The 26,591-nt window shown below is 46.4% G+C and overlaps 1 protein-coding gene across 4 annotated transcripts in view; it reads right to left on the bottom strand.

Annotated features, from left to right (window-relative positions):
• The window catches only part of RANBP10 (RAN binding protein 10), a 683,001-nt gene that overhangs the window by 435,751 nt on the left and 220,659 nt on the right, over positions 1 to 26,591 (bottom strand). The window contains exon 1 of one of the 4 annotated variants that reach the window (XM_030203670.1): positions 19,797 to 19,843. The exons of the other annotated variants lie outside the window; for them this stretch is intronic. The gene's annotated coding sequence lies outside the window, so the exon portion shown is untranslated. Of the gene's footprint in view, positions 1 to 19,796; positions 19,844 to 26,591 lie in introns of those variants that run through there. 4 annotated transcript variants of the gene reach the window in all.

Here is a 26,591-nt window from a genome sequence, read left to right as displayed (position 1 = left end):
CTCTTCGCCACACTGAACTCGCTCCTCAAGGTGCCTCCACCTCCAACTCCCTCCTCACTATCTCGCCAGACCCTAGCTGAGTTCTTCCACGACACGGTTCAGAAGATAAACCTTGAATTCTCTACCAAGCCACCCCCAACTCTCCCTCCCCTTCTCCCTCCCCCTTGTTGTTCCCCTATCTCCCCAACCCCTCCGTCCTTTTCCTCCTTTCCCGAAGTCACTAATGAAGAAACAACACATCTTCTCTCCTCTTCAAAACGAACTACCTGTTCATCTGATCCCATTCCTACCCACCTTCTTAACACCATCTCTCCTACTCTCACCCCTTTTATCTGTCATATCCTCATTCTTTCACTTTCCACTGCGACCGTTCCTGATGCCTTCAAACATCCTGTGGTCACACTGCTCCTAAAGAAGCCTTCACTTGACCCTACCTGTCCTTCCAACTATCGACCCATCTCCCTCCTCCCTTTCCTATCCAAGATACTGGAACATGCTGTTCACCGCCGCTGTCTTGACTTTCTTTCATTTCAAGCTGTTCTTGACCCATTCCAATCAGGCTTTCGCCCTCTTCATTCAACTGAAACCGCACTTACAAAAGTTTCCAACGACCTGTTCCTGGCCAAATCCAAAGGTCTCTATTCTATCCTCATCCTTCTTGATCTATCCGCCGCTTTTGACACTGTTGATCACAGCCTACTCCTTGATACGCTGTCTTCACTTGGATTCCAGGGCTCTGTTCTTTCCTGGTTCTCCTCCTACCTCTCGCTTCGCACCTTTAGTGTAAACTCTGGTGGATCCTTTTCCACTTCTATCCCACTACCAATCGGTGTACCTCAGGGTTCTGTTCTTGGTCCTCTCCTGTTCTCCATCTACACTTCTTCCCTTGGATCTCTGATATCATCCCATGGCTTTCAATACCATCTCTATGCTGACGACTCCCAAATCTACCTCTCTATCCCTGAAATCTCAACCAGCATCCAGACCAATGTTTCAGCCTGCCTATCTGATATCGCTGCCTGGATGTCTCAATGTCATCTGAAACTTAACATGGCCAAAACCGAGCTTCTCATCTTTCCCCCTAAACCCACCTCTCCTCTCCCCCCTTTCTCTATTTTTGTGGATGGCACTCTCATTCTCCCTGTCTCATCAGCTCGTAACCTTGGGGTCATCTTCAACTCCTCTCTCTCCTTCTCTGCTCACATTCAGCAGATTGCCAAAACCTGTCATTTCTTTCTCTATAACATCAGCAAAAACCGTCCCTTCATCTCTGAGCACTCTACCAGAACCCTTATCCACACTCATCACCTCTCGCCTTGATTATTGCAACCTGCTTCTCACCAGCCTCCCACTTAGCCATCTCTCTCCTCTTCAATCAGTCCAAAACTCTGCTGCGTGACTCATTTTCTGCCAAAGTCGCTATGCTCTCATTAGCCCTCTCCTTAAGTCACTTCACTGGCTCCCTATCCGTTTCCGCATTCAATTCAAATTTCTCTTATTGATGACCTATAAGTGCATTCACTCTGCCGCTCCCCAGTACCTCTCCACTCTTTTCTCTCCCAACGCCCCCCCCTCGGGTACTCCGTTCTGTAGATAAATCTCTCTTATCTGTCCCCTTCTCCTCTACTGCTAATTCCAGACTCTGTTCCTTTTATCTTGCTGCACCTCATGCCTGGAATAGACTTCCCGAGCCTGTACGTCTAGCCCCGTCTTTGGCCGTTTTCAAGATCAGACTAAAAGCTCACCTCTTTGATGCTGCTTTTGACATCTAACCACTACTCACTTGCCCTGTCCTTTTATCCCCACCTCCTTATTCCCTTACCTCTTAGTTGTTTTGTCTGTTTACCTGTCTTATTTAGATTGTGAGCTCTTTGAGCAGGGACTGTCTTTTCGTGTATGGTGTACAGCGCTGTGTATGCCTTGTAGCGCTATAGAAGTGATAAGTAGTAGTAGTATGGGAGGGCTGATACCGAGCCTGCATAGACTTTGAGGAGCCATGTTTCCGCAATGGGTGGTAGGGCAGGCGCAAGCACCCCCGATACTGATGCACACCGTTGCAAAAGGTCATCCAGCAGCTCAGGGAGCAACGCCCAGACATGCTCATCGAGGGCTGACACCAGAAAGACTGGAATGCCGGCTCAGAGACATGCTGCAGAACTGATGGGGCCAAGACGGGAGTCCGGTCCTGGTTGCCTGGAGACAGACGCATCAGTACCTCCTGGATAGAGGGGGAGCGATCCTCCAGCGCCGATGCTTTTCGGGTGCTGAATCCCTCGACACCCCGGAGCTCCCGGCACCATGTGTCGAGGATGACCAATGCCGATGCTTCTTGGCCTTCACCCGAAGCTCAGCGTCGAGACTCCTCGGTGCCGATGAGGACAACGTTGAATCCTCATGTCACTTCGGGGTTGGGGGCCCTGTCCAGCAGCCAGCATCAAGACAGGTGGAGACCCACCCGATGCACTACTGCTCCCAGTGTCTATGGGTCTCGAAGCAGCCATATGGACTGATGTATCCAATGCAGTCTTTGATGTCGATGCTGCTGACTGTGATGCCGATGCAGACGTCCAGGACTTGGTCCTGGCTCCAAAAATCTTCTTGCATTGAGCCTCTCTGGACACCTGAGTCCTCTTTTTCATATGAAGACAAAGGACAGAGTTGGGCAGGGTTATGGTCTGGCCGTAAGCACTGAAGACACCAAGAATGGGCGACTTTGCCAGAGATTGTCTGATTGCAAGAGGAACAGCACTTCTGAAGCCAAATCAAAAGGGGGAAAGGGAAAGGGGATGGGACTTGATACCGCCTTTCTGTGGTTACAATCAAAGCAGTTTACATATTAAATATAGGTACTTATTTTGTATCTGGGGCAATGGAGGATTAAGTGACTTGCCCAATTAATCCTCTATTGTAGTGGGAATCGAACTCAGTTCACCAGGATCAAAGCCCACTGCACTAACCACAAGGCTATTTCTCCACTCCATCCAAAAAATGGTGCCTGAAAAAAAAAAACGGGGCAAGGCATTAAATACCAGGAAAAAGAACTAAAAATATATGGGAAGACAGGAGGACAGAGACTTAAATAAGACACAGCGAAAAACTGTGATAAAGAAGTCAGAAAGGCACAAAAAAAGATCTTCCAGAAAGGAGTGAAGAGAAACCACAGATGCAGTCTTATCCACACCATGGTAGAAAAACAACTGTGGTAACCATGCCATTGCGGTGGGCAGGAAGGCACTCGCATATGTGCAGTGGAGCGTGTCTCGTGCTCCACAAAGCTCTGTAAAGCTTGTTATAAGCACCGGACTGGGCAACGTGGCACCATATTATCCACCTGTGAGAATTAATGGCATGCAAGATAACTTCCCTCCCTTCATGGCTCTGGGAGAAAAGGTGAAGCAGACAGGTACACAGGTGGTCTTTTCATTGATTCTCCCTGTTGAGGGTAAAGGCTAAGGCAGAGAAGCTCGCATCCTGGAGATGAATATGTGGCTGCGCAGATGGTGTCATCGAGCATTTTGGCTTCCAGGACCATGAGATGCTTTTCCAAGGCCTGCTAAGCAGAGTTGGTGTTCATCTATCCAAGAAGAGAAGAAGAGTTTTCAGCAGCAGACTGGCTAACCTATGAAGAGGGTGTTAAACTAGAATCGTTAGCGTGGGGTGATCAAAGCCCCCAGGTAAGTGAAGCATTAAATACCTCCACACAAATGGGAAAAAGGGGCAACATCTGGAAAGCAGTATATATGGGAAATAAGGTTATAGATCTTGAGGCTGTGATGGAAAAGGCTGATTTGGATTTAGTGGCAATCATAGAGACATGGTTCACAGAGAACCATGACTAGAATATAGTTATACCAGGCTATAATCTGTTCAGGAAAGACAGAGTAGGAAGAAAGGAAGAGGGAGTGGCATTATATGTTAAAGATAGTATTAGAGACACATAATTAAAGGAACTACAGAGTAAAGAAGGGGCTTTGTGAGTCAATCTGGAAAGAGGGAACAGCAAATGCATTTACACTGGTGTGATTTACATGACTCCTTCACAAACAGAAGTGGACAGAGATTTAATTGAAGACATTCAAAATATAGCTGTGAAAGGGGTAAGTACTACTAATAGCTGATTTTAATACGCTAGATGTTGATTGGGGATCCCTACTGCGGGGTCTTTTAGAAGCAGGGAGAGATCTGGCTTCTCTACGGGGGGAACTATTGCAGCAGTTCGTAATGGAATCCACGTGGGATGGGGCCATACTGGACTTAGTGCTTACTAATGCGGACAGTGTTTCTGATGTTATAGTAGATGATCAACTGGCATCCAGTGATCACCAGATAATGTGGTTTAATATTGATAAGTACGTAAGTATTGCCATACTGGGAAAGACCAAAGGTCCATCAAGCCCAGCATCCTGTTTCCAACAGTGGCCAATCCAGATCACAAATACCTGGCAAGATCCCAAAAAGTACAAAACATTTTATACTGCTTATCCCAGAAATAGTGGATTTTCCCCAAGTCCATTTAATAATGGTCTATGGACTTTTCCTTTAGGAAGCCATCCAAACCTTTTTTAAACTACGCTAAGCTAACCGCATTTATCACATTCTCTGGCAACGAATTCCAGAGTTTAATTCCACGTTGAGTGAAGAAACATTTTCTCCGATTCGTTTTAAATTTACTACATTGTAGCTTCATTGCATGCCCCCTAGTCCTAGTATTTTTGGAAAGCGTGAACAGACGCTTCACATCTACCCATTCAACTCCACTCATTATTTTATAGACCTCTATCATATCTCCCCTCAGCTGCCTTTTCTCCAAGCTGAAGAGCCCTAGCCGCTTTAGCCTCTCCTCATAGGGAAGTAGTCCCATCCCCTTTATCATTTTCGTTGCCCTTCTCTGCACCTTTTCTAATTCCACTATATCTTTTTTGAGATACGGCGACCAGAATTGAACACAATATTCGAGGTGCGGTCGGAGAGGGTTAATTCAAAAGACTTTAAAAAAAAGGACAAACTTTAGTCATTTGGGGGATTAACTCAAGGAATTGCGGTCTGGATAGGAACACCTGGAAGAAGTTGGAAAGCAGTAGGCAAAACTGAAAGGAGCTATTGTATAGGCAATAAACCTTTTTCTAAGGAAAGCAAATAAAAGTAAGAGGAAAAGGAGGCTGCTTTGGTTCTCTAAAATAGTAGCTGAAAAGGTAAGGAAAATAAAGTTTGCCTTTATAAACTACAAAAGATTACAGAAAGAGGAAGACAGGCGACAATATCTGGAAAAGCTAAGAGAAGCTGGTAGGAAAGCAAAGGTGCAAATGGAAGAAAAAAAATAGCCAATACAGTCAAATGGAGGGGGGGGGGGGGGGGGACGACAAGACATTTTTATTTAGATATGTTAGAGATAGCAATGGCATTGTGAGACTCAAAGTTGAAGGGGAGGAATATGTAGAAGCTGAAAAATATAAGAAAGGATTGCTTAACAAATATTTATATTCTGTGTTCACAGCTGAAGGGCTAGGAGCAGGACCGCAGTAGACAAACACACATAGGAATGGAAGGGTGGTAGTCCCTGAATAATTTTCAGAGAACTATGTTTGTGAGGAGCAGGCTAAATTAAGGTGGACAGTGCAATGGGACCAGATGGTATATATATCTGAGGGTACTGAAGGAACTTAGGGAAGTTCTAGCGGCTCTACTAGCTGACCTTTTCAATTATTCTCTAGAGTAAGGAGTGGTCCCGGAGGACTGGAGAAGAGCACATGTGGTCCCTTCTCCACAAAAGTGGAAGTAAGGAAGACGTTGGGAACTAAAGGCTGGTAAGTCTGACTTCTGTGGTAAGTAAATTAATGGAAACACTTTTTTTTTTTTTTTTAAACTCATCTTTATTAACATAAAGTACAAAAGCCGGGCACAGATCATGGAAAAAGAAATATAACAAGTACAAAATTGGCCCGTCTTATCTTATACAAGTACCAAGATTTCAACATTTTCAACATTTTCTCCCCTCCCCCCCCCCTCCCATTTCTACCCCACCCTCCCCCCTCTCCCTCGTCAGGAATTTAAGATTCTGCTGCGGGCTACTGAAGTCAATGTGTCCCAAAAGGGTGCCCAGGCTGTACAAAATAGGTTTCCCTTAGTCCCTGCCAAGTCTGCAATCCCGCTGCGTTCAAATGAGCACATATAGATCATGAATGAACGCCATTGGGCTATGGTGGGGGTGTCCGATGTCATCCATTGTTGTAAGATTGTTTTTTTCCCCATCAATACAGATCTATGTAAGAAGGCACGTAAGCCTGGCTTAGATTGTCCGTGTATAGTATAGACTCCAAATAATTGAGGAGGAGTATGTCGCCATCTCACCTGCCACATAGCCGAGATGTGTGACGCCAAGGCTATCCAGAATTGTTGAATAGCGGGGCAAGACCAGAACATGTGACTCAAATGGGCATTTTCCTTCCCACATCTGCGACAGCGGTCTGATTCACACAATGTGGCCCGGAATGCCCTCCTGGGAGAGATGTGTAGGCGAAAAACAAACTTGTACTGAATTTCCCACCAGCTAACATTTTCAGTCAATTTATAGGTTCCAGCCAAGATAGTCTTAATGGTCTCCGGGGTTATTTGTGTAGACAATTCCACTGTCCATTGCTGTGCCACCCGGTCGAAATCTGAAGAGTGCAGATGGTCTCTCAAATGTGCATGAAAGTACTTTAAGGGGATCCGTAGTCGTGCATCAAGACCAAACATTGAATTAAAACATTCATACACTTCCATGGATAAGTCTTTCTTGGGCAGAGAGTGCACGTAGTGTTGAAGTTGTAAAAATGCAAATGTATCAGTTCTGTGTAAATGAAACTCTCTGGTGATTTCAGGAAGCCTTTTTGTCTCGCCCTTATCTGTTATCACCTGATGCAGAAAGGAGATTCCCTTGGCCTCCCATTCACGGAATGTTCTAGAGGTGTCTCCCACTGGGAATTCCGGATTACCCCGTAATGATAGTAAAGGAGAGATCGATTTGTTAAGACTAAAGAACTTACATAACCATCTCCAAGCCTGGCGTAGTGGACAGAGCACAGGGCCCGCCATTCCCAAACTCGAGGGTGGTCTCTGACCCTGGTGTAGCCAATTTGAAAAGTGTAGAGAACCCAACCAGCTAGTCTCTGTCGCTGCGAGGGAGAAGTGGTTAGTGGACCTAAACCAGTCCGATATGTGGCGCATGTTACTTGCCACAGAGAACAAGCGAAGATCCAACAACCCCAGTCCCCCTTTAATTCTTGGAAGGATGGCTCTGTTTATGGTCATGCGCGCCCGTTTCCCTTGCCACAAAAATAAGTTTAACTTTGCCTTCAACCATTTTTCATCCCTAACGGACAAAAACATAGGTAGGGTTTGGAAAGCATATAGCCACACAGGGAAAAGGACCATGTTATAGAGTGCTACTCTACCCATCAATGAAACTGGGAGGTCCTGCCAGCCCTGGAGGGACCGGGCCACCCGCCTCTTCAGGTGTACCATATTTCGTGAGTATAGTGAGTGCAAGTCCATGGGGATCCTTACCCCCAAGTAAGTCACCTCTTCCTGTGCCCACTGTAAGGGGAAAGGGCCCTCCCAATTCAACTGAATCTCTGCTTTGGATGGGAGTGCTGTGGATTTCTGCAAATTCAAACTAAGACCTGAATATAATCCAAACTCGTCAATGGCAGCCAGGACTCTGGGGAGAGACCGCTGGGGATGGGTCAAAGTTAACAGAATATCGTCCGCAAAGGATAAGACCTTTACCCGTTGACCCGGTAGAGGCACCCCACATATATCTGGGTCTTTCTCTAAAGTACGTAGCAATGGCTCTACATATAGTAAAAATAATAGAGGAGAGAGGGGGCATCCCTGTCTGGTACCAGCTTTGATCTGCAGTGGAGGGGACCTTGTTTCGTTAATTAGAAGTCTGGCTACAGGCTCTCTATACAGTACTTTAATTGCTTCTAGAAACCAGCCTCCTATTCCCACGTATGCTAGTACCTGGAATAAATAGTCCCACCGCACTCTGTCGAACGCCTTCTCGGCATCCAAGCTGACTAGCAACAGGTCAATGTCTGCGGCATGGCAATGCGCAATTGTCAAAAGTACTTTACGTACATTGAGCACTGAGTTTCTATCCCTCATAAATCCCACTTGATGTTCCCCAATCAGTGCATTCATACAGGGGGCTAACCGATCAGCTAGGATCCGGGCCAAGATTTTAAGGTCCACATTAATAAGGGAGATGGGTCTGTATGATTCCACTCTATCACTCGGTTTGCCCGGTTTTGGAATTAAAGTAATTAAAGCTTCGTTGCTCCCCAAGGGTAGCTCTCCTCGTTCTATCACTTCTTCCAAGTAGTCAATGAAAGTGCTTATAAACTGAGGGGGCAAAGTTTTATAGTATTCAGCTGAAAACCCATCTGGGCCCGGGGCAGAGCCCAGGGGGAGAGACTTCAGCACCTTCTGGACCTCCTGTGCCCGCAACGGTTCCATGAGGACTCTCTGGGCCAAAGGGGAAAGGCGGGGTAACCCTGCATCTACTAGGTAGTCCTCCACTGCCATATCTATAAAGTCTCCCTCGCCTGAGTATAATCTAGAAAAATAGTCATGGAACACCTGAGCAATCCCTTCTGTAGAATAGATCTTGTCTCCCTGGGGGGTCAATATTGATGCTACCAATTTTCTCTGACTACGTGCCCTCGCCATTTGTGCTAACAGTTTTCCGGGTCTATTCCCATATCTACGGTAATTAAATCCCCTTACTGTTAGTCTCCTTTGAGTTTGCTCATGGATTAAGGAATTCAGAGCAACTCTAGTGGAGGACAGTAGCTCACTCGCTTCCGAAGAGGGGTTCTGCAAGTATTGTGCCTTTACTGAACGTAGGGTGCGTTCTAGTCTAATTATTCCCGCAGCTAATCTTTTTGCTCTAGCACTCATATAGGCAATGATGGCCCCCCGCAAAACTGCTTTCGAGGCTTCCCATAGAATTATTGGGGAGTCACAGGAGTCTTGATTGTTTAGAATGTATTGTTCCCACTGAGCCTTTATATATTCATTGAATGTTTTATCTTTATGTAAATAAGCGGGATATCTCCAATAGTATGATTGTTCCCCGGGAGCATTAAACTGCAATTCTGTCCATATCAGGGAGTGGTCAGTGATTTCCATAGGGCCTATCTCAGCCTGAGTAATTTGAGAGAACAAGGAGCGTTGCACCAGAATGTAATCCAGCCTAGACCACGAATGGTGAACCCTAGACTGGTGAGTAAAATCTATTGTGGAGGGATGAAACAGTCTCCATGGATCTACTAAATTTAGGGACTGGCACAGAGCCGAAAGCCCCCTCTCTCCCCTTCTCTCACTTCGCAGGGTTCCCCTGGATCTATCCACCTCTGGGTCCAATACCTGATTGAAATCTCCCGCCCACACCCAGGGTGCATCAGAGTATCGCAGGCCCAGGGAAACCAGAGATTGAAAAAACAGGGGTGAATATACATTTGGTCCATACACCGCACACAAATACAACTGTTGTCCGAACATTGTCAAGCGGATCAGGACCACTCTACCCTCCCGATCTTTATATATCAGTTTGGGCTGGCACAGGACTCCCCTTCTAATCAAGATCGCTACACCACTTCTTTTTGCTCCCGATGATGAGTAAAAGCACTCTCCCACCCATTGCTGTTTTAGCTTCTCATGTTCTTTGTCACTCAACTTCGTCTCCTGGAGACATGCAATTGAGACCTTGTGACGCTTCAACTGGGCTAATATCTTGGTCCGTTTAATCGGGGAAGAAATCCCAGATACATTCCAAGACATCAGCCTCACTGGGACCCTATGGGGTTAAGTTAGTCTGTGAATTTTGTTGGCGTTTCACCGTAAGGGAACCCCAGGAGGCCCAGCCCCTCCCCCCGGGGAATATTGTACTCCAATAGTTAGAAATGTTGACTACAGCCTGCCCTTTTATTATCCTTTGTGTACTTCCTGACAAGAATCCCGCCCCTCCCTCCCTCCCATGTTCCCCACCCCCCTCCCTCTTTCTTCCCTTCTCCCCCTTCTCTTTTATCCATCCAAGAATCATATTCTCCTGTCTAGCAGTTGAATAAGGGTCACTTCCATGCTAGAGGCCCCCCCGTCCCTCCACACCAACAATCACAATGTCTCAGTCTTTATAAAGTCTCAGCTCTCACCCTCTGCCAGTACCTTCGCTTTACTCCAATTGCATTCATGAGATGGCTTTCAGGTCTCAGTCGCGGCCTCCAAACCATTATCTGATGCAGTGTCTAGGTTTTGGACAAAGGTGTGCGCTTCATCCGCATTATTAAATGCTTTCCACCCATTACCTTGTTTGATTTTCAACACTGCGGGGTAAAGAAGCATAAATTTGATTTTCTGCCCATGTAACTTCTGGCATATAGGGTTAAATAGCTTCCTTCGTTCCTGCAATGCCATGGAGTAATCCTGGAATATGCGGATCAGCTTTCCATCATATTTAGTTGAGTCCCTCCTCTGCCGATATCCACGCAGGATTTCCTCCTTATGTATGTAGTTATGGATTTTAACAAGGACTACTCGTGGGGCCTGGCGGCCATCTTGAAGGCGCCCCACACGATGAGCCCGTTCGAGGCATAGTGGGCCCATGCTGTCTGAGAGCGCAAACTCTCTCTTCAGCCACTGCTCTAACTCCGTGGCTAGGAATCTGTCTCCAATTGATTCTGGGAGCCCTACGATTCGTAGGTTTGCTCGGCGCGATCTATTCTCTAGATCATCAATTTTCACTAGTAGTTGTTCGATCGTGCCATTTTGTTTTTTCACCTGCGCCGCATTAGATATGCACGTGTCCTCCAACTCCGAGACCCGGCGCTCGAGTTCTCCTGTGCGGCCCGTGGTATCCGCCTGCGAGGCCGTCAGCGTAGCGATCTGGGACGCCAATTGTTCAAACTTTGGAGCCAGTGCTAACCCCACCGCCTCCGTAAGTTGTTTTAATTGCTTCGGGGTAAAAGTAGCATTATCGCTCTTGGCGTGTTCGTCATCGCCGTTCAGCGCTTTGGTTTTTTCTTTTTCCCTCTTCGCGCCTCTAGCGGGTAGGCTTTTGGTTTGCGGTTCCACAAATTTATCCATTAGGAGTTCTTGTTGGTCCGCTTTCAATTTAAGACCGAAATTCTGAGTTTTAATCAGGTAGTTGGTGAAGATTAACGGAGGAGCCTCAGAGAGCACAGAAAACACGTCCTGAGCCCTCTAGTGCATCACGTGACCTCTAATGGAAACACTTTTAAAACAGAGAATAGTAAGGTTTTTGGAATCCAATGGATTACAGGACCCGAGGCAACATGGTTTCACTAGAGGCAGGTCTTGTCAGACAAATCTGATTGATTTCTTTGATTGGGTGACGAAAGAGCTGGATCGAGAGAGAGTGCTAGATATGGTGTATTTAGATTTTAGCAAAGCCTTTGACATGGTTCCGCATAAATGACTAATAAATAAACTCAGTGCCATTGGAATGGGCCCTAAAGAGACTGACTAGGTTAGGGAACAAGGACTAGGGGACACTCAATGGAAACACTTTTAAAACAAATAGGAGGAAATTTGTTCACTCAACGAAAAGTTAAGCTCTGGAACTCTTTGCTGAAGAACGCAGTAACAGCGGTTAGCATATCTGGGTTTAAAAAAAGATTAGGACAAGTTCCTGGAAGAAAGGTTCATAGTCTGCTATTGAGATAGACAGACATGGGGAAGCCACTGCTTACTCTGGGATTGGTAGCATGGAATGTTGCTACTATTTGGGTTTCTGCCAGGTACTTGTGACCTGGATTGGTCACTGTTGGAAATAGGATACTGGTCTAGACCCTTGATCTGACCCCGTATAAGCTATTTTTATGTTCTTATAGTTGAGTGGAAGGTGACAAAGGTTAGTGGTAAATGGGCCTCATTCTGAGGAAAAGGACAGTGGTGTGCTGCAAGGTTTGGTTCTTGGGCTGGTTTTTTTAAACATTTTTGTAACCAATATTGCTGAAGAGCTGTCTCATAAGGTTTGCCTCTTTGTGGATGATATCCAAATCTGCAATAGGGTAGACACCCCTCATGGTGTGGATAACATGAGGAAGGACTTAGCAAAGCTAGAGAAAGGGTCTGGAATTTGGCAGCTAAGATTTAATGCTAAAGAATGCAGGATCATGCATTTGGGTTGCAATAACCAGAGGGAATGGTACAGTTTAGGGAGTGAAGAAAAGAGAAGCTGGACTTGGGTGTGTATGTGATGATCTTAAGGTGGCCAAACAGAAAATGCGACAGCAACTGCTAGAAAAATGCTTGGGTGCATAGGGTAAGAAATGGCCAGTAGGAAAAAGGTAGTGATGATGCCCCTGTATAAGACTCTGGTGAGACCTCATTTAGAATACTGTGTACAATTCTGAGACCGCACCTTCAAAAAGATATAAACAGGATAGAGTCTGTTCAGAGGGCGGCTACTAAAATGGTCAGTGGTCTTTGTCATAAAGCGCATCAGGACAGACTTAAAGGTCTCAATATGTATTCTTTGAAAGAAAGGCGGGAGAGGGGAGATATGGTAGAAATATTTAAATACCTACGTGGCATAAATGCATAGGAGGCAAGTCTCTTTCAACTGAAAAGAAACGCTGGAAAAAGGAGCATAGGATGAAGGTGAAAGGGGACAGAATCAGAAGTAACCTGAGGAAATCTTCTTCACGGAAAGAGTGGTGAAATCATGGAATGGCCTCCCGGTGGAAGTGGTGAAGACAAAAAGAGTATCTGAATTCAAGAGAGCTTGGGACAAGTACATAGGATCTCCAAGGGAGTAACAGGGAGAAAGATGGCATAGATATTAAGATTGGATAGGCCATATGGTCTTTATCTGCCTACATTTTAAAAATATTTCTATCAATAGCTAACCATGCCCTTAAAATACACAAACCACGTTAAAGATTGCAGAGACCTAAAAACTAGCTCTGAAAAGCTTCTCAGACAAGTCCCACCCATTTTACCAGCTAATTAAATATTGTGGTCCTCCACAAATACCTAAGAAAGTTCTTTTACTGCCCACTGCTGATGTTATGCCTTGTTCACATTTATATTATTTGCCTGTAAAAAAGATTGGTGAAGAAACAGAGAGTGAGGAATTTGATAGGTTGGAATCTGAGAAATCTTTTCATTTAACATTTTTTCGGTACCATCCCAGGATGATTTCCCATATTGAGCCACAATCCTCATTACCTTCATCAGTGAAACAGATAAAGCTTTAGTCTTGAAATCATATTTTAAAAGGTGAAATTAGGCCTTACCTGCTAATTTTCTTTCCTCTAGATCCTCCAGACTGTTCAAGATGCTTGGGTTATGCACTCCTACCAGCAGAGGGAGACTGAGAACACTAAAACTTCTTATACAAGTAGCCTGTGCAGACCTTCTACTAACCAGTAAAACAGTAACAAAGCAGAGGAACAAAACACCTCCACCTAAAAAAACCACTGAATCCACACTCAGATCTCCTCCCCTTAAGACGGGGGAATTCAACTGCAGATGGGCACAAACGGTACCACAAACTGCCCTTAGTAAAACTCCAGGACCCAAATCACAGGAGCTACTAGAAATATCAGCAACTGAAGTCTAAAGAAAATATCATACTGAACTGTCCGATACACTGGGTGGGCTCTTGAACGGTCTGGAGGATCTAGAGGCAAGAAAATTAGCCGGTAAGGCCTAATTTCACCTTGCTCAGCAATCCTCCAGACTGTTCAAGACGCTTGGGACGTACCAAAGCAGTAAACACATCTAAGGGTGGGACCTGCGAAGCCCAGAGGACAGGACTGCAGCTCCAAAACTGACATCCTCCCTTGCCTTTACATCCACTCTGTAATGTTTGACAAAAGAATGCAGGGAGGACCACATCGCCGCTCTACAAATGTCCACTGGTGGAACAAAACTACTCTCTGCCCAAGAAGCCGCCATCCCCCTAGTGGAATGTGCCTTGAGCCCCACCGGCACCGTATGGCCATGCAATATGTAAGCCGAAGAGATGGCATCCTTCAACCACCGAGCTATAGATGCCTTAGGAGCAGCCGCTCCCTTCTTGGGCCCCCCATGAAGGACAAATAACCTGTCCGAAGACCTGAATTCCTCCAACCTGCGCAAGTAAACCTTCAACACTCTGCGCACATCCAATTTCGCCAAACGATGCTAAGAAGCATCCCCCGTCCGGTCCCCCAAGACCGGCAATGAAATCACCTGATTGACATGAAAGAGACTGGACGCAGCGAAACCTTTTCCTTAGAAAACCACAGAAACGGAGGCCTACATGAAAGAGACTGAAGTTCCGAAATCCTGCGAGTCGACGATATAGCTACCAAAAAGACCACCTTCATAGTAAGGTCTTTTATTGAACAAGACTCCAAGGCCTCAAAAGGAGAACCCGCCAAAGAGTCAAGAACGATATTAAGATCCCACTGAGGAACTACCGGCTGCTGAGGAGGACGAAGCAACTTCACCCCCCTCAAAAAACGGACCACATCCGGGGAAGATGCAACCGACCTGCCCTGCACCTTACCCTGAAAACACACCAAAGCAGCCAGCTGCACCTTCAAAGATGACAATGAAAGGCCCTTCTCAAAACCATCCTGCAAGAAATCTAAAATGCACGACACAGAAGCTGTCGAAGGGACACACGCCCGGTCCCCACACCAATCTTCAAATATGCGCCACACACGCACATAGGCCAAAGACGTTAAACGTTTGCGAGACTGCAACATCGTCTGAATCACCTGAGGAGAAAACCCTTTCCTTCTCAAACATTCCCTCTCAAGGGCCACACCGTAAGAGAGAACCGAGCCGGATCCGGCATGACAATTGGACCCTGACACAACAGCACTGAGGCCCCCAGCCGCAGAGGCTCGCCTTCTAACAGGTGCATCAGATCCCCGAACCACGGTCGACGCGGCCAATTCGGAGCCACCAACAACACCGGACCCGCATGACATTCTACCCTCTGTAGGATTCAACCTATCAAGGGCCACGGGGGAAACACGTACAGCAACACCTGCTGAGGCCACGGAAGGACCAACGCATCGATCCCTTCTGCTCGTGGATCCCGACGCCAAATGAAATACCTAGGAACCTGAGCATTCTGTGCCGACGCCATGAGATCCACTAGTGGCATTCCCCACTTTAGAACTATCTGGTCGAACACCGACCGGTGCAGAGACCATTCTCCGGGGTCCAACATGTGTCTGCTTAGAAAATCCACGTTCATGTTGTCCACCCCGGTCACGTGCGCCGCCGAAATCTGCACGAGATGCCTTTCCGCCCAACTCATGAGCTGAGCCGTCTCGATTGCCAACCGCGGACTCTTTGTACCGCCCTGCCGGTGACATACGCTACCGCTGTCACATTGTCGGACATGACTCTTACCGCCTTTCCGACCACACTTGAGCGAAACGCCAACAGAGCTAGCCGAATCGCCCTTGTCTCCAACCGGTTGATAGACCACTGAGCTTCCTCCGTCGACCACCGCCCCTGCGCGGACCGACCGAGACACTGAGCTCCCCAACCCAGCAGACTGGCATCCGTTACCAGAATCACCCACTGAGAAGGTTCCAACGGCATGCCCTTTTTCAGATGGGCCGAGCACAGCCACCACTGGAGACTGCACCGAGGAGCCCCCCTCAATGTCAACTGCAACTCCAAACTGTGTACCTGGGGAGACCACCGGGACAACAGAGCCGACTGAATCTGACGCATATGCGCCCTGGCCTATGGTACTACCTCTATCGTCGCTGCCATGAGGCCCAGAACCCGAAGGTACACTCGAACCGTTGGACTCTGAACGGACATTAACAGCTGGACCTGCTGCTGAAGAGAGGCGATCCGAGAATCCAGCAGAAAAACACAACCCACTGCCGTGTCGAACCGCACTCCCAAGTACTCCAGACTCTGTGATGAGATCAACTGACTTTTGACTACATTCACTACCCATCCGAGCGATTCCAGAAACGTGACCACCTGAGCCGTCGCCGCAACACTGTAAGCCCGAGACTTCGCCCGGATCAACCAGTCGTCCAGATATGGATGCACCAGAATTCCCTGCCTCCGCAAAGCCGCTGCTACCACCACCATTATCTTGGCGAAGGTGCATGGAGCCGTTGCCAGACCAAAAGGCAGAGCACAGAACTGAAAGTGCCTCCCTAACACAGGAAAACAAAGGAAACGCTGATGGGCCTCTCGAATCGGCACGTGCAGATACGCTTCCATGAGATCCAGTGACGTGAGAAATTCTCCCTGACGAACAGCCACTATGACCGAGCGCAGAGTCTCCATGCGGAATGATGGCACCTTGAGCGCCCCATTGACCCTCTTGAGATCTAAAATGGGTCGAAACTGGTCCTCCTTCTTCGGCACCACAAAGTAAATGGAATAACAACCCATTCCCTGCTCGTGCCGAGGAATGGGTACCACAGCTCCCAACTGGATTAAGCAACCCAGAGTCTCTTGAATAGGCTTTAACTTGACTTGAGAGTGACGAGGAGAGGGAAGAAACAGATCCGGCAGCAGGTGCTCGAACTCGAGCGCATAACCGTCGCGAACGACCTCCAGCACCTCTGAAGTAATTTGGGTCCACCCCTGATAAAACAGACGAAGTCGCGCCCCAACCTTCACCAGAGGCTGGACCCGCACACCTTCATAAGGAGGACTTATTACCATTTCCGGCACCTCCGGAGGAGTCCCGACCTCCTCGATGACCTCCTCGAAAGGATTGCGTCCGCTGGAAAAACGGGCTTTTAGAAGGAGATACAAATCTACCCGGCCTGTACCGCCTCGCATCCTTAAACCGACCTCTAGCCGAACCCCCTCGACTAGCCGACTTAGGCCGTAACTCCGGCAACCGTGAGACCCTGGTATCCCCAAGACCACTCATCAGTTTATCCAAGTCCTCTCCAAACAACATAGAACCTTTGAAAGGTAGAGAACACAACTTTGCTTTAGAGGCCACATCTGCCATCCAGCCCCTAAGCCAAAGAGCCCTGCGAGCCGTCACCGCCAGAGCCATATTCTTAGTCGAAGCCCTTAGCAAATCATAAAGGGTGTCTGCCAAAAATGAAGACCCCATCTCCAATTTGGCCAGCTCCTGAACCAAACAGTCCTATCTAATGCAGGCTCATCCAAGAGCTTCTCCGCCCAATGGAAACAAGCTCTGGCTACCAAGCCCCCACCCACAGAGGCTTGCAAGGCCAAAGCCGACAAATCAAAGCTGCGCTTCAGAAAGGACTCTAGCTTCCTATCCTGAGGATCCCGTAAGGCTGTACCGCCATCCACCGGAATGGCCATAGCCTTAGTAACCGCCGTAACCACCGCATCCACAGTAGGTGGTTTCAGCAGCGCCAAATCTTCTGGAGGCAAGGGATACAGCTGCGCCATAGCCCTAGACACCTTACAAGCAGCCTCCGGCACAGACCATTCCTGAAAAATCATGTCTCTAATGTCTGAATTCATGGGAAAGGAACGGGAGGCTCTCCGAATCCCCTTAACCAAGGGATCTACAGAGGGAGTGGCCACAGGAGCAAACTTCAAAGTAGAGATCACCTGATCAATGAGCTCTAACAACTCCTCCTTATGAAAAATGCGAACCACTGAAGAATCTTCCCCAGGCCTTTGCCCATCCTGATCCTCAGACTCATCTAAGAGATCCTCCTCTCCTGGGTCACTCCAAACCTCCGACCCAGGCAGAGAAAATATCTCCATAGGCTCCGAAATATCCTCCCGTGGGCGCTTAACTCCCACTGAGCTAGTAGCCTCCGGGGAACAAACAGCCTGAGAGGGGCCAGCTCTCCAGGCATTATACAGAGACCAAACAAACTCAGGAGGGAAACCAGACCCCCCCCCCACCCCGACACTGCTGAAGCCCCAACACTTCCTGCAGTCTCCGCGACGGACCCCCCTTGCTCCCACGGCGGCAGGTCCATCGCGTGATCTGTGGCTAAACTAGGCATGCTTCCCGCCACATATGGGTCCCCCGGTGCCAGTACGGAATGTGCGGCCAAAAGGGCCGCACTTCCCACCAAAAACGGCTCCGTTGAGGCCGACCCGGGACGCGCAGCCAAAATAGCCGCGTTTCCCACCAAAACCGGCCCCGCTGTTGCCGGCCCGGAATGTGCAGTCAAATTGCCGCCCAACACCTTCGCCGACTCAGGGGAAAGCACAGTGACAACGTAGGCTCCCCACAAAATTTACATTGGCCACCTTTCATTTCAACGCCACGCAAAACCGACACCTAGCCGGCTTAGACATAATGGCCGCGAACACAATAAAAACAAAAAGTTGCTTTGTGCTCTGACAGACTAATAGGCAAAACCACCTAAGGCAAGAACGCCCTTGAAGACGTTTTATTTCTGGACTGCCACAAGGACGGCCAAAATAGCCGCCTTTTAAAAACGTTTATTTTTTATTTTATTTTATTTTATTAAACCTCGTTGCTGATGCCTAAACGCCTCAAGGGTACAGAACGAGGTCTGTAGCCGAGGTCAAGCAGTCCTCCAGAGGAAAAGCACAGGGGTAGGGACCCGGCCACCCGGGTGTGACACCCCAAAGGGAATAAGAAGCCCCTTAGGACTTACACCCTGTAACAGAGATCCAAGTGTGGTTCTCTAACATTTACAACCCAACCTAGAAACCCCAAACGGGCCTACCAGACTGAGTACACTGCACAGGCTGTACACATCTACCCTCTGTGAGACTAAGAAAATACTGGTTAGTAGAAGGTCTGCACAGGCTACTTGTATAAGAAGTTTTAGTGTTCTCAGTCTCCCTCTGCTGGTAGGAGTGCATAACCCAAGCGTCTTGAACGGAGGATTGCTGAGGAAAGGAAGATTTCTTATACTGTGGTCAGAAGTTGCATATCTTTTCTGATGTAGCATGAGCCACTCAGAAGCTCCCACTGAGGCTTATTTTCAAAGCACTTAGCCTCCCAAAGTTCCATAGAAACATATGGAACTTAGCCTCCCAAAGTGCTTTGAAAATATGCCTCAATGTATTTGCATTTGGAGCTTCTTTTCTCATTGAATTCCCATGTACATGTTTGATTTTCTATTCTTTTTTTTGTTTGTTTGTTTCACTGCAATAAGAAAGATTTTTGTTAGACAAGGAGTCAGGTACAATAAATGAGGGTCAGGAGTATAAGTATATAAGGGTTAAATAACCGCTCATTAACTGTACTTGTATTAGTACTAGAATTTCCTGTTAATGTTCCTTAACTTTTTTTCCAGATGATGTGGGCTTGAAATTGTATTTTTCTTCTTTTGTTTTTTTCATATCTGTGGCAATTTTGTTTCTTGATATTCTCTCTTCCTTTTTTTTAAATTATATTTAAAAAAATATTGTGGCTCCTGAATTCTGGGACACTACAAAGATCATAAGATCACGTTAGATCAACATAAGCTTTGGATTTAGTGAGATATAACTATAAATAAATAAATGAAATACAGAAATATTTCTTAACACCTCTGAGAAGAGGACAACAGGAATGCCTCTTTGGGTGGCATAAGAGCATGAGGCCCTCCTTCCTTGATGCTCAGTCCTTCCAAAAAAAAAAAAAAAAAAAAAATCAAGGAGTTCAGTGCTTACCAAGGATTCCTTTCTCCTGTCAGCCACATTACTATTCAGTGACCTGCTGCTACTGCTACTCGGAAATAGTTTGGTGAGGGAGGAGCAGCACTGGATACATCAACAATGCACTAGAATCCTAAATTTCACACACACACCTTTTAATATAAAACAAGATTTCATCTTACCAGAGCTGGGAAGACGATCTTCCAGAGTATAATTGTGGGAGTGTGTCCATCTTGCTCTTCAGGCAGGCAGTGAGCAGCAACATATGACTCATACTGTCTTACAGTATATTGCATCCACCAGGGTGATGCTGCAGAGAAATTTCAAAGAGCTATATTTCGTCTAGCTCTTTTGAAACAGCTGAAACACATTCTCTGATATAACCTCAGAATTAAGATACCTTTATAAATTGGGAGAATATGATTAACACTTGGCACTCTGCAGAAGATTCCCATATGAGAATTGTTCATCCCAGGGAAAATCTGGAAGAGCTGATAAGACAGATTGCCTTATTAGATTCTGCTTGAGAAGATTTCTTTACCAACCATGGGTTCCTGGGCTCTAATTTTGTATATCCTCAGTTTGTCTGCAGAGGCTGAATTAAGACACTAAGACAATAATCGAAAGGGACGCCCAAGTATTCCTGGGGACGTCCTCACAGGACAGCTCCAGCAAGGAGTGGGGAAACCCGTATTATCGGAACAAGATGGGCGGCCATCTTTCATTTCGACAATACGGTCGGGGATGCCCAAATCAGCAAATTTAGGTCAACCTTAGAGATGGTCGTCCCCAGGACTTGGTCGTTTCTGATTTTCAGCGATAATGGAAAGCGAGGACGCCCATCTCAGAAATGACCAAATCCAAGCCATTTGGTCGTGGGAGGAGCCAGCATTCGTAGTGCACTGGTCCCACTAACTGAATGGAAAAAGTCTTTCCCTTACCGATCCCTTAGCGATTCGGAAAGGAACGGGCATGCATGAAGGAAATCGCATGCAAATGAGCTGCTCGCTGTTAGCTCATTTGCACACTATTTCCTTCCTAAGGAGGGGAAGCCAGTGCAGAGCAGCCAAACGTTATGCGTGGCTGCTCCATGCATGCCAAAGACGGTTTCATACATGCAGACAAGCTGCGTGTATAATAGCCATCTACAACCTTAGAAAAACACAAGTCCAGGTGAAAACGTCCAAGTGCTAGTCAGGGATGTCTTTTTTTTTAAATTTTTTTTAAGAGTATGGGTGAAGGACGTCCTTCCTATGCCTCCGTCCCTGCGACGGCAGTTGAGGACGTCCTTCCCTGCGACAGCAGTTGAGGACATCCTTCCTATGCCTCCGTCCCTGCGACGGCAGTTGAGGATGTCCAAAATGTAGATGTTTCTGTGAGAAGGACGTCCATACCTTTGCTATGCCTCTGACACCCCCTTTATTTATTTTGGACATCCTCAACTGCCGTCGCAGGGACGGAGGCATAGGAAGGATGTCCTCAACTGCTATCGCAGGGAAGGACGTCCTCAACTGCTGTCGCAGGGATGGAGGCATAGCAAAGGACATCCTTCACCCATACTCTAAAAAAAAAAAAAAAAAGACAAAATTTTTAAAGTTGTTTTTTTGGGGGGTAGGAGGTGGTTACTGACCACTGGGGGAGTCAGGGGAGGTCATCCCCGATTCCCTCCGGTGGTCATCTGGTAATTTAGGGCACATTTTTGTGGCTTGGTCGTTAAAAAAAAAAAAAAGGACCAAGTAAAGTTGGCCACGTGTTCGTTAGGGACGCCCTTCTTTTTTCCAGGGGCGTAGCTACGAGTGGGCTTGGCTGGGTCCAGGCCCACCTAATTTCAGCCCAGGCCCGCCCAGCGCCAGCGCCAGCTCCCATTGCCGGCCACTGCTGCTTTTCCTGTTGAGCAGCAGGGCCGGCGCTACAAAAAGAAGCAGTGCTAACGCTAAGGACGAAAAATGTTTAAAAAAAAAAAAGCGCGGCACCGGCAGGCACTGTCTAGGCAGCCTTGAGGCATTGGCTGCTGGCTTGTAGGCTCCTCCCGTCTCCTATGTCACTGCCCCTGGAGCGACGCAGGGGCAGTAACGTAAGAGATGGGTGGAGCCTGCAGAGCTAGCAGCCAATGCCTCAAGGCTGCCTAGACAGTGCCTGCCGGTGCCGCGCTTTTTTTTTTTAAACATTTTTCGTCCTTAGCGTTAGCGCTCTGCTCAGTCAGCTGAGCGCTTCTTCTTTTTGTAGCGCCGGCCCTGCTGCTCAACAGAAAAAGCAGCAGTGGCCGGCAATGGGAGCTGGGGCTGGCGCTGGCATGCAGGGTGGGCCTCGAGGGAAAACAGATGGAAGGATGGCAGAGAAAGAGGGAAAACAGATGGAAGGATGGGGAGAAAAGAGGGAAAACAAATGGAAGGATGGCAGAGAAAGAGGGAAAACAGATGGAAGGATGGGGAGAGAAAGAGGGAAAACGGATGGATGGGGAGAGAGACTCTGGATGGAAGGATGGGGAGAGAAAGAGGGGAGATGGATGAAAGGATGCAGAGAGAAAGGGGAGAGACTGGAAGGATGTGGAGAGCGAAGGGATACTGAACAGAAAAGGGTAGAGATACAGAGACACTGGTTAGAAAGAGGGAGAGAGAGACATTAGATGGAAGGATCAGGAGAGAGGGTAGATGGATGGAAGGATGGGGAGAGAAAGAGGGAAGATGCTGGATGGAAGGGTAGGGAGAAAGAGGTGACACTGGACAGAAGGATGCAGAAAGAAAGAGGGGAGACTACTGGAAGGATGGGGAGAGAGAGGGGAGACTGGAAGGATGGGGAGAGAAAGAGGAGAGCTGCTGGATGGAAAAGGGGAGTAGTGAAAGACTGGAGAATAAGAGGAAGGGGCATGGGGAGAACAAGGGTGAGAAAAAGATGAAAAGCCATAAGTAGATGAAGGAAATTAAAGAATGGATTGTAAGAATGAATTAAATCAGGACAGACAGAGAGAGGCAGAAAAATATTGAAGAAAGCAAAGAAAAAGGAGAGAAAAATGACAAATGGCCAGGAAAACCTGGCAGAAGAGTTAAGCGAAAACGAAGGAAAACAGAATCTAGAGACTGGGAGCGACACAATGAGAAAAAGTAAATGGCCATACAAGAAAGGTAAAGAAAATAATTTTATTTTTAATTTAGGATAAAGTAATATGGTACCTTTGTTAATGAAGTTTCAGAGACCAATACTTCCTTCCTTAGGTCAGGCGAGGATACCGTAACAGCATTATAGTGACCTGAGGCAGGAGGTTTTGGCCTCTGAAAGCTCACTGAAAAGGGTGTTAGGCTATTAAATAAATTTTCTGAAATCTGATGCACTGAAAAGCAGCACTTTACCCTGTGTGACAAATGCATCTGATTAGCGTGACTAAATTTTGCTGGGGGAGGGGGGTAGAGAGAAAATTTTGTGCCCACCCACTTTGGGTTCAGGCCCATCCAAAATTGGCAGTCTGACTACGCCACTGCTTTTTTCCATTATCGCTTGAGGACGCCCATCTGTTAGGCACGCCCAGTCCTGCCTTCGCTACGCCTCCAACATGCCCCTGGGAACTTTGGTCATCCCCGTGACGGGAAGCAGTTGGGGGTGGCCAAAATCAGCTTTCGATTATGCCGATTTGGGCGACCCTGAGAGAAGGACGCTCATCTCCCGATTTGTATCGAAAGATAGGCACCCTTCCCTTTCGAAAATAAGCCTGTAAGAAATTCTAAAATTTCTCAAGAACATATTCACTAAGGATAAAATATACTTGCCATGAACTACACCTTCTGTTTGACCACACTCTAAATAATTAAATTTTAGGATAGTAGTAGTACATATTAGATGCATATCTTTCTTGGCAAGTGCATACCCCTGTATTCCATCCCCATGTACCTTTACTCATGTCCTCTTGCACACCCCTCATCATCCTACTTCCTTGTGTCCACTTCTTCTATTTCCCCACTTTTCAAGGGCTTGATATGAACTTACGGTGCTTCTGCTGCCTCCTTCTCTCAGCTCCAGCATCTGGTTGAGAAGCATCTTTAGTTCATATCAAGCTCTTGAAACGCGGGGGGGGGGGGGGGGGGGGGGGGGGGGGAGAGAGGAGCAGAAGAAGTATTGGATTCAATTTATTAAAAATGTTTAAAAAAAGCCTTGAAAACAATTTTATTCCAACAAGTTTTTGTCAATAGTTTTGCTGACGCTTGAAGGAAATCATTAAATAATGTACTTTTATGGATGAATTTCTGCCATTGGTGACAGTTGTAAAATATCGTGGGAAGCAGTACAGGGTATTGTTTGAAGTTTTGTTATTAAATGTGAATTAATTTTGTTCTATATGTTTGCTTTTATGCATGTTATTTTGTAACCTGCCTAGAACTGTAGATAGTGAGGAATATAAATTCTCTAAATAAATAAATCTTCTCCTAGTTCCTGGCCTGGCGGCCAAGAAAATACATTTCATCCAGGTCAGCATGTCCTATGGTATCTCACTACTGATGCTTGCCACTAGCTACCAGAAAACAAAACTGGCAACCAATCCTATAGATGTCTCAAATCATTTTGCCATGGTTGACTATATACCTGACTATATACAGTATTCCCTGTATAGAGAAGTGGAGTCAGGAATTAGGATTAGGCTTTATAACATACCTCAATTAATATGATTAGGGCTAAAGATCAAATTCATGTAGATCGGATTACTACAGGAGTAAAGGAAGCCAACTACTGGAAACGTACACAGTCTAACATGAAGGTATGCTGTGACCACACAAATGGTGATTTAATTTAATTTGGCATTTATAACCCGCTTTACCAACAAGTTCTAAGCGGTTTACATTTAACGGTATGTTATCAAAAGATGCCCATATATTAAGGCAGAGCCCCCTGTGCCAAGTATGTGTGTTCAGGAATCCATGGACAATTGGGTAGGTTAACAGAAAAATACTTTTATAGTGCAAGAGAGACACATCTGACTGAAGAATTTCTTGTTCTCTATTTGAAATGGTAATTCTACACTGGGTATTATCACTGTTCCTTTATCCATTTAATAGCTCTCAGGAGCATTATAATGTTCACAGGTTCACTATGGGGTTCATTTTCAAAGCACTTAGACTTACAAAGTTCCATAAGTTACTATGAAACTTTGTAAGTCTAAGTGCTTTAAAGATATGCCTCTATAATAACCATTCTGCTTCCTAAAAACTGGCTTTCAAAAATTAGACAACCTGAATGGAATCTTGCCCTTTACTCCTGCCACAGAGTGGCAGAATGTTGTGGTTTGTTGCATACTGTACAGCCTTTGTTTGATGACTGAAAAAAAGAGACGATGGAGGTTAAAAATACTGATTCTCAACAGGTTGATGACTGGGGAGAATCTCTGACTGCAAAAGTAACACACAAAAGTCAATAATACTTCAGCTCCTATCTGGTAGGTAGATGTGAGATACACGAGTGGTATCCTTACAAAGCTGATGAGGACAGGAGTTGGAAGTGTGCTGTTTTGTTGTTTTGGCCATTTCTAATGTGCTTTCCTTTTCTTTTCCTGTATTTCAGGAGGTATCCCTCTCTATGATGCTTTACCCAGCGTCTGTTTGGTTAGATGAGCCTGCATTTCTCACTGCCCCATCCTTCCATGCAGAATTACTCTAATACTGCTGTTAGGTCTTAGTGCATCTAAGCAATGGTTGGATGAAGTACTAACTCTTCAGTGTAAAAGGATGATCAAAATGGGTGTGTGGGCATTTAGGAGTGGAGCCTGAATTGGTCATCATCTTGAAAGGTGTTTGACTTTTGTTGCAGTTTGTGTTTAGCTCTTCTACACTGGGGCTCCTGATGAAGATTGCGAAACGGAGCTTTGTTGCTACCTGCCATGTATTTGTCATTTGGAATACAGATAAGTAATACTTTTTGAAAGACTTGGACTCTTTAACAGAATATTTGATGACAATCACCTTGGAGTAGTTTTGTAGGGGACACCTATGCTCTTTTACTGCCGGTTTGCCGCAACTTCGGGTAAACTAATAATTTCAAGGCAGGGAGCACGGGTGCACGAACGGAAAGTCAGGGAGCTGAGGGCGGGCGGGGGTGGCTAGGGTTTGAACGAATCGCTGGACATGGAGGGCAAGGGAGAGGAGGGCAGGGGAGAGAGGAGAATCGCTGGACATGGATTTGAGGGGAAGGCAGGGAAGAGAGAATTGCTGGACATGGATGGGAGGGGAGGACAGAGGAGAGAGGAGACAAGCTGGACATGGATGGGAGAGGAGGGGAGGGAAGGGAAGAGAGGAGAAACGCTGGACATGGATGGGAGGGAAGGGCAGGGGAGAAGAGAATCGCTGGACATGGATGGCAGAGGAGGACAGGGAGAAGAGGAGAATTGCTGGACATTGATGGCAGGGGAGGACAGGGAGAAGAGGAGAATCGCTGGAAATGGATGGAGAGGAGAGCAGGAGATAGAGGAGAATTGCTGGACATGGTTGGAGGGAAGGAAAGAAAAAAAGAAGAAGATGCACATGGATGGAGATGAGGGAAAGGGAAGAGAGGAGAAAAACTGCACATGGATGGAGAAAATAGGCAAAAGTTGGATCCACGTTATACCTTCTCCAGTCAATGCCACGGAGAAGGGCCCAGCTTTTACTTATGGATGTAGGGCAAGAAATGAAGAAGAAAGGAGGAAAGTAAAGAAATAAATGGAAAGGAAGCCCTGGAAATGGAGTTAAGAGAACAGATAGAGAGCAGCAAAATCAGAGACTGAGACTAATATGGATGGAAAAAACAAAGTCACCAGACAACAAAGGTAGAAAAAATCATTTTATTTTCATTTTAGTGTTTGGAATATGTTCAATTTGAGAATTTATATCTGCTGTCTTATTTTGTACTGGATATACTGGAGCTGTAACAGCTTACACAAATTATTTATAATGAAAAAAAATCACGTTTTTTTTCTCCTATACTAGTATAATATTTTCAATGATGTCTGTTTATATGTG

This window comes from Microcaecilia unicolor, chromosome 5, assembly GCF_901765095.1.
Source record: "Microcaecilia unicolor chromosome 5, aMicUni1.1, whole genome shotgun sequence".
Classification (NCBI taxonomy): Eukaryota; Metazoa; Chordata; class Amphibia; order Gymnophiona; family Siphonopidae; genus Microcaecilia; species Microcaecilia unicolor.
Note: the sequence above shows the minus strand (reverse complement) of the source record. Positions and strands in the feature narration are given on the sequence as shown.